This window comes from Meleagris gallopavo, chromosome 21, assembly GCF_000146605.3.
Source record: "Meleagris gallopavo isolate NT-WF06-2002-E0010 breed Aviagen turkey brand Nicholas breeding stock chromosome 21, Turkey_5.1, whole genome shotgun sequence".
Taxonomy (NCBI): Eukaryota; Metazoa; Chordata; class Aves; order Galliformes; family Phasianidae; genus Meleagris; species Meleagris gallopavo.
The window spans coordinates 1,435,065-1,444,135 of NC_015031.2; positions in this window are offsets into that span (position 1 = coordinate 1,435,065).

Sequence of the window (9,071 nt, forward strand, 5' to 3'; positions counted from 1 at the left end):
GGGGCCCCACTTTGGATTGTGCAGCCCACCTCCAGGCTGATGTGAGCTGTCCCCCTTGAATCGCGTACCCCCAGCATGGGATGTGATCCCCCAACCCCAGATTGTGCACCCCCAGCATGGGATGTGATCCCCCAACCCCAGATTGTGCACCCCCAGCATGGGATGTGATCCCCATAACCCCAGATTGTGCACCCCCAGCATGGGATGTGATCCCCATAGCCCCAGATTGTGCACCCCCAGCATGGGATGTGATCCCCATAACCCCAGATTGTGCACCCCCAGCATGGGATGTGATCCCCATAACCCCAGATTGTGCTCCCCCGGCATGGGATTTGGTTCCTCTTGTTTCGGATCTTGCCCCTTCTGAACATGGGATGTGACCCCCCCCCTTGAATCATGCACCTCCAGGATAGGACGTGACACTCTCTCCCTTTGGGTCTTGTCCCTTCCATTCATGGGATATCCTCTTCCTACCCCTCCCCCCCCTTTGGATTATGCACGCGACAGAATGGGATTTGCCCCATCTCTTGTTGCTGAGCATCATGCAGCATGGGGTGCAACCCTCCTCTTGGGCTGTGCCCCCACCAGCATGGGCTGTGCCTTCCTGCCCTCCCCCAGCTTGTGCTGCATAACTGCTGCCCATGCCCCCCAGCTTTCCCCGAGGCTTCTGCCAGCAGACTGTGGTGCCACTTCTTCACCTTGTTGGACATGAGGTCCCATTTTGATCCTAGCAGCAGAAGCCCTGGGGAGGGAGCATTCCTTTCTGTCCTCCTGCACAGGGTGAGGAATGCCCCTAGCCCTTAGTTATCAGGATTGAGCTGTTGTAGTGTAGTCTGCTGGCATGTATGTGAATGTCAGAGTAAGAAAAACCAGGCAAGGTGTGCCAAAGGGCTCCCAGTGCAAGGAGCAGCACTTTGCAATGAGAAGAAAACACATCCAAAGGTACTGCAGTGTGAAATCAGACCACAGATTCTTCTGCCAAATGAATGAAGTTTGGCAGTGAACTAAGCACCCTTTCTTCCAGACCTCAGGTAGGTACCAGCCAAGCACCTGACATGTCTCCTCGTTACTCCGTGGTGAGATTCTTTTTCTCTTGAGGATGCTGTACAAGCTGCTGCTTCTTTATGTGAAATCACCTCATAGAACAACTTCAGTTCTGAGGCATGCACTGCATATTCTTTTTTAAGAGGTGGCTCCAGAGCAGTACTGTAAGCTACATCCCACTTCACTTACAGGGAATTTTCCATTAGCTGTTTCTGCATTCAGAAGAAGTCCCTGCACATCCAGGATTTTGCAGAATTAACTCTGTTGTTTCCAAAAACTCGCATCCCTCTGAGCCCACCGAAGGAAATCAATCAGAAGGCTGTAGACTAAGCAGTCCAAGAAGGGGTAATCAGCACAGAGAAAAAATGTATAAATAAAGGAAATTCCTCTGATTCGAGATGTTCATATTTTACAGGCTCCTTATCTGGTTGCTTTTAGTCTTTTCCCAAATTGTTGTGGCTTGGCAGAAGTTTCTGAGGGAGAAACGGGGGTCAAATGTAGTTCTTGTGCTTATAGGTAATTACATCCTCGCTCAAGAATTCTTTCTGTAACAACCATTGATATTCTTTTATTTAATTGACAGAATTACGTTGTTGTGGTGTAACCTGACAGGTGACTGAGCACCACGTGGTCATTTACTCACTCCCCCCTTTTCCAGTGGGATGGGGGAGAGAATGGAGAACAACAAAGTAGGATTTGTGGATTCAGATAAAGCTATTTACTAAGATAGAGAGAAGATAGAGAAAAAGAAAAGAATAATAATTATGACAAATATAGATATAAATGTATATAACAAGTGAGACGCAAGCAGTTGTGCCCAGCTGGTCCCCCATCAACAAAAGAGAGTGAGATGAACTCCCACCCTCTTCCAGACTCCTTCTCCTTGATGTCATGGGATGGAATACACCTTTGGCCAGTTTCAGTCAGCTCTCCCAATTTTTTCCCCTTCTCCCAGCTCTTTGGGCCCTTTGCTTCCAATGGCCGTCGCTCTGTACAGCCCTGCTTAGCAGCAGCTATGAACATTGGTGTGTTATCAGCATCATTTTTCTCCTAAGACCAAAACATAGCATCATAGTAGGCTCTCTGAAGAAAACAGTTCCATCCCAGCCGAAACCAAGACAAACCATATGCAAAACTCATAGCGAAACAATCATTTTAAAATGCTATAGCCCATTAAACAATAAGCTTTGTTATCATTTAAATGGAAACAACGTAAAAGATGTGACCTTTGCCTTGTTAAAAACAATAAACATTTGCTTTTTGTTCTGAAAAAGCAACAAAATATTTGCGTAGGGGTGCAAAATGATGAGAATGTGTCACATCTGGATGAAAACACTGTGAGACGTGAAATCAGATATTGCAGCTCTTGTTAGGTCCTGCTGAGCGTTTCTCTTGCAGTCTGCAGTGTGATGCTTTCTGCTGCCTTGTGGAGATGCTTTGCAATTAAAACCACTTGCTTTGCGTCTGAATAGCTGAGGTGACATCCTGATCTTGGCTGAGTGCCTGAGTTTAAGTGTAAGTACTGGCAGGAGCAGATTTATAGCCAGATGAGGGAGGTGTGATGAACAGATCCGGAGCGATTTGGTGTACGTTTGCTGTTTGTTTATAGTTTATGGCATTTTTTTCTGCACCGTAACTCACTCTCAGTTTCAGCTTTTTAGTCAGTTCTTGGAGTAGAGGTTGTATACATAGAAACAGATGGGGAAAACAGAAATTGAGGATGAAAGCAGAAATTCTGATAGCTGTTTTTAGACCCACGGTGCTGCGATGTTTGTACAAGTTCTTGGGGTAACTTGAAGAATTGCAAGGCATTCCCCAGAGGGACTGTAATGCTGAGGCTGTAGGGAGACCAGGGTTTGGGGTTTGGTGCAAGGTGGGAGGTAGAAATTTCAAGTGTAAGTGGCAAGAGTTGGGGCGGCGTTGGAAAGGTCTGAAGCTGATGGAGCAAGGTGTGCTGTGCTGTGTTTGTGCCTGTAGGAACAGGGCTTTCCCCTCCCTCTTAGCCAGGGAGACCCATCTCTGCAATTAACGAGACGTAATAATGTGGTAAGCTAAATGAATGTGAAGACAGAGCATCCTGGTAAGAACTGAATTCCAGCTTAGTAGGCTTTCTTAGAGTTAGTAAGGCTTGTTGTAGCACTCATAGCTTTTATAAACCAGATGCTCTGCTTTAGTACAAGTCAAACAATTCCAGTGATGTTGTTGACGGTGTAATTTTCCTTTTTTGTTTTGTTTGTTTTCCTTGAAGTTGTATTCTGAAATACCCATCCAATGTAGTTGTCCTTCAAGAGTCAATTTCCACAATAACTGATGTTTCCATTACTGGGAAATAATTTTCATTATACCTATCTGGGCAGCTTGTCTGTGAATGGTTTTGTTCTTGCAGGGTTGGAACCATCAATAAGGGAACCATTGTGGTTCTTTATCCCTGATTTACATCTCCTTGCTTCGTGTGGTACCTTAAAATGGGGTTCAGTAGGACTGACCTACTTAGTTTTGCTGGATTAATTAAGCAAGCCTGACCTCTTGTCTGAGGATGAGGAAGAAGCTGCCTGGTTCTACTGGGAGAGTGGTCCTCCTGTTCACTGCATTGCACCTTCCTCCCTCTCCCCAGACTTCTTCCTTTCACATCAGGTCAAGGAACAAGACATCCATTAGAAATCCTCAATATGACTTCCTTCTTTTCTAGATTCTGGAAGTTACGGTCAGTCTGGAGGCCAGCAGAGGTATGGATTTTTTTTTCTTGTTTTTCTTTTTTCTTTTTTTTTCCTGTTAGTAATTAAATATGCAAAACAAAAAGGCCATTTAGGATTCCCAGCAAGATTCTGCAGTCACAGTGTTGATACGTTCTGCACATTACAGTTGCAGGAAGCTTGGGGCCATGGGCCTTCATTTAGAAGCCTTAAAAAACAGGACAAAAAGCTGATATTCACCCAGGGAAGACAATAAGGAAATCTGAAATGTCACGAATGTAGAGATACGTTTTTCATATGACTGCCTTAAGCTGTTCCCTGAAACGTTAATCAAAGTTTGTAGACACACAGGTGATGGCCATATAACTATTTGGTTTGCCCAGAATAGGGATTTTTAAAAAAGGCAAAAAAACTGGGAAAACTGTTAATAATTTTATGATTTAAAAACTGTATGCTGGGGGTACTTTAATCAGTAAAACGAAAGAGTTCCTAGAGGAGTGTAAAAACCATGGATAATACTGCATTTATCTGAGTTTCTTGGTAGTTTACCAAACAGCAGGAAGCCCAACTTTCATGTGCTTTAAACTTACACTTGAAACAGAGCAGACATTAAAATAAGCTCTTATGGCTCTGACATCTGACCACGGTAACCATTCGTTTATTGACGTGTTTGTGACATGCCTACATCTGGAGGATTTTCAAAACAACACCCAAAACACTTTCCAGCCTACATGGATGGCGCTATAAATATTTTCTAACTGCATTTTTTCTCTTACAGCTATTCATCCTATGGCAACCAGGGCAATCAAAGTTATGGACAAACACAGGTAAGCTTGAAAAATGCTTTTTTAAGTTGGTGGAAAAAGATTGTTCCTGGGTTGCACTGTCTGGGCTGGGAAGGAATCTCTTCTCAACTGTACTTGGTGTTTGCAGTTGTGTCTGGCAAAGGAGAACTGTACTTACCTGCTGTGGGGTTTATGTTTCATTTAAATATGTGCTCCAAATTACAGGGATATTCTGGTTATGGGCAGAGTGGAGACAATTCCTCCTACGGACAGAGCTATGGAAACTATCATGGGAACTATGGACAAAATCAAACAGGTTTGGGTATCTTGTTACATTCATTGGCAGTAACTAAAAGGTGAATATTTACTAAAAGATTTCTTCCTCGATTTCAAGGTTACGGACAGGATTCCCATGGCTATGATGACGAGTCCAGTTATGATAATCAGAATCAGAGCTCGTACAACCAGCAGTCTTACAGCAACCAGGGGCAGCAGAAAGGGTCATCCAGAGGGTAAGAAAGCTGAGATGACATTGCCTGTTTAAAGTCCTGTCTAGTAGTTGTGTATTCTTAACTAGAACTATAACAAGTTTTGTGCTACGGTTGTTAAAATAAAAAACAAGAAAACAAATGACAAATGTCTAATAATTCACAGTTTTAAGACCTTTTCAATGCCTCAAAGAATAGGAAGTAGGGAAAGCATATTTCTTTAGATAAGAAGGATGGCTGTGGTTGTCCTGAAGCCACAGTATAGGGGAAGAGAAATTATAGAAAGTCTATGAATAGTGACCTCAACAAATAATGGATTTGGTAGAGAGTGCTTTGATTAAGTTGGGTCAGTTATCTGTCTACTCATGTTTGTTTGTTTTTTTACATAAAGTTACAGTAACCTTACAGTTCTTAGATTTGCAGATGTCTTCTATGGCTTGGAATGTCTTTTCTTGCTGGAAAGAAGAGGAAAGGATTCAGAAATACCATCTAAGAGATATATATTTTTCCAACCAAATTGGATTCTGAAAACATGCTTTTATATTCTCATCAATCGACTTAAATGTCCATATGCACTCTGCAGTCATAGATTCAGTGCTTCACACTGGCATAAATGTATGTCATTTGTTAGATGTAGTTGTACTCATTTCAGGAGGGTTAATAATACAGCTTTGAAAGTATTCTTTCAGCCCAACCCCATAAGAACTTGAAAAGCAGCTTGGTGCTAAAATACTTTATTGTCTTATTTGCAAACTCTGTGCATTTACTCCAAGGTTACTTCTTACATCAGTTTTTAATGAGAGTCATGTTATCTATTAAAAATGCACTGTACATAATAAGCTCCATTCTTGTGTTCAGAGTCCAAGAATTCTGACTTTGTTTTGCAAGCTTATAAAACTATCTAGGCTTCAGCAAAACTGTACTTGGTTTCTGTTTTTGTAGTTATTATTGCAGAACATCTTAATATAGACAAGTGAGGTTTTAAGCTGTCTGAACTTCAGATGCTGTCACTCAGAGTGTCACTGAAAGGAAGGCAGGTACATGGTTCAGTTTTGGTTGTCTATGTATGGTTGTAACAAATAAGGAGAAAGTGGGATATTAAAAATGATGATAATTTTGGAGTGGATGATCACATAATTAAGTACTGAGTTGGATGGGATAGTTTGAGATTGATTGGCTGAGTTTTTGAAAATCTAGTGGAAACTTCTTGTAGAAGTTTCTGTTTCCTGTGGATTTTCTTGGTTGGTTTGGTTTTTGGGGAGTAAGTAAGATTGAGAAGGACTGGAGAGTGGCAAATGTAGTGCCTCATCTTCTGAAAAAGGGTGTGAGAAGTGATGAGGAAGAGAAGAAAGGGTGACAAAAGTGATTAATTTCAATTACTCAACAGACAATACATTTAAGCCACAACTAAGTACCTAGGGGGAAGACAAAAGGATGAGTAACAGTCAGTGTTTCCTAGATGCAATTTATTTCTCATAAATGTACGTAATTTCTTGCTGTGACAGGTAACCCCACTGGAACAATAGTTCTCTTGCATACCTAGTTTTTCGAAATGCTTTTGCTTCTACCTTGTGTGAATTAGTAAGTAGCCTTGGGTTATATGGTAGAGATGAAATTTCATTGTGGTTGTTATAGATTTGATTAAATGGTGGAGTTGAGAAGAGTTATGGATGATTCTTGCTCAGAATGTAGGGTCACGCTCAGTTATAATATCAAAGAGATGATGATTCTGATGAAAGTTTTTGATAAAAGTTAGTGAGGTACTATGGGTAGATGATATTTGAGTGGGAAGGATTACAGGAATGTTTGAGGACATCACAAGAGTTAGAAAGTGCTTGGTAAAATGGCAGAACATCCAGAAATATACAGGGTGCAGTTCAGTGAATGCAAAGTTTTGAGGTTTTATGCGTGCTGGAAATATCAGCTGCACAATGCAGCATGAGCAGGGAGTATCTTCTCACTGTGCTGTATAGAGATGGATTTGGCATTTAGTGGGTCATAGGCTATGTATCAGCTATTGTCATGCTACTGGGGAGAAGGGAGGAAGCCAGCCTTATTCTGGGATGTGTGAGGGGAGCACTGCTGATAATCACTCTTTGGGAGGAGGTTGAGGATGTCTTGGAGGTGATGGCGATGTACATTTTTCTGCCTCGGTTTTACTTAAAGTCAGACATACCCCAACAGAGATTAGATGGGACATACAGTGTTTTCATATCAATATGGCAGCAATGACTGGGAGGTGACTGTGACCAGGGAATTTCAGCAATGTTGTGTATTTTCCGCAATTATTTTGCTCTCTATTCTGTGAACGTTTAGCTATTAATACAAATTCTGTTTATTTTAAGTGGAAGAGGCTCTTATGAACAAAAGTCAAACTATGGTCAGCACCAAAGTTCTTATGACCAGCAGTCAAGCTATGGACAAAACCAAGACTCTTATGACCAGCAGTCAAGCTCATATGACCAGCAGTCGGGCTATGGCCACCAGGGCTCATATGACCAGCAGTCGGGCTATGGCCACCAGAGCTCATATGACCAAAAGTCAGGCTATAACCAGCACCAAAGCTCATATGGCCATTCTCAGCAATCCTACCAGTCTCAGAAGGGAAGCTATAGCCACAACAGCCAAGGTAAAATTAACAGATTGAATTAAATGTTGGTTAGTAACATTGAACGGAAGCACTGTGAAATAGGTGGATTTCCTTCCACGGACGGTTGATTTGATGAATGGTTAAAGCTCTTCTTCCATGTTGATATTATGGGGGAATGTTTTACATGTTAAGACTTTCGGTGCATTACGCAGGAATGAAAAAACATTGGGGCCCTCAAATTGTTGTGGTTGTACTCGTTGGAGACAGCCTTGCACAGTTTGTGTCCACTGAGTCCTACAAGGTCTGGATGGGATTTTCTTCCAAGCTGTTTTGCACCTTTTTCCTGTATGAAAGTCTGGATGAGTCATGAAGAGCTTTTGTACTTTGCATTCCAACTTCATGCTGCGTCTGTAAATTCTGAGATAGATGGAAATGAGAAGTTTGAGACAGACCATTTTCTGCAAAATCTTGGCTCAAGCAGCAGGGCCCACACTCGTTATCCTTGTTCTGTCTTCTGTGATTTCTTTTGCAAAATGAGAAGGCTGTGTGGGAAGTAGAATGAAAAGTGTATTTTAGACGATATGTCATTAATGTTAGAGAAATGTAGTGTTTATTTTAAAATTGAAGTACAGAGTGCTTACTTTCCAAGATACCACACAGCACTGGAGGCTGAGGGAGATAAGAGGAGCAAAATCAAACTTTGCTCTGTTACTTCCTGGAGCAGATAATGGAAGCGGGATATTTAGGAGTTGCCATTCGTATCTGGAAAGCAGATTTGAAGAAAAAGAAAGTGTAGAGCAGGAATTTTCACTGCACCAGAGTTTGAACTGCAGCTTGCTCATCTTTTGTCTTTTTTGTTTCCTTCAGATGATCGTCGGGAAAAGAGCAGGTATGGAGAAGATAATAGAGGATATGGCGGGTCACAGGGAGGAGGTAGAGGGGGATATGACATGGATGGAAGAGGTCATATGTCTGGATATAGGTAAGTGATCTCATTCCAGTGCCTGCAGTTCTTTCCCCTTTGGCCTTACTATTTAGCTGTTTTAAAATTGCTTTATTATTTGCCTATAGATTTAGATTTCGAAAAGTGAAAGGTAGTTGGTTTCTAAAATCCCTTCTGCCCTACAAAGAGATGCATTTTGCTCGGGTAAAGTTTACACATTCAGACAGATTGAGACTGAAGTGTTTGATTGTTATGACACATAGCTGCATCTTATTTACATTAGCTGCATTAAAAGAACTGCCAGAACCCATCACTTGAAATAAGATACTTAAAACCTGTGAAAATCCTTTCTGAATGAGAAAACCAACAGCCATGGTCTGAGACAGTTCTATAAATTTCATAGCTAAGGTAGCTAACCCTTTGGGAAGGAAGTATTGTGACTTTGATGACAAATCATTATATTAGAGTTGGCTAATTATCTTTCAGCTTCCTAAATATAATTTTAATCAAAAGTTTAACTTCTTTTTT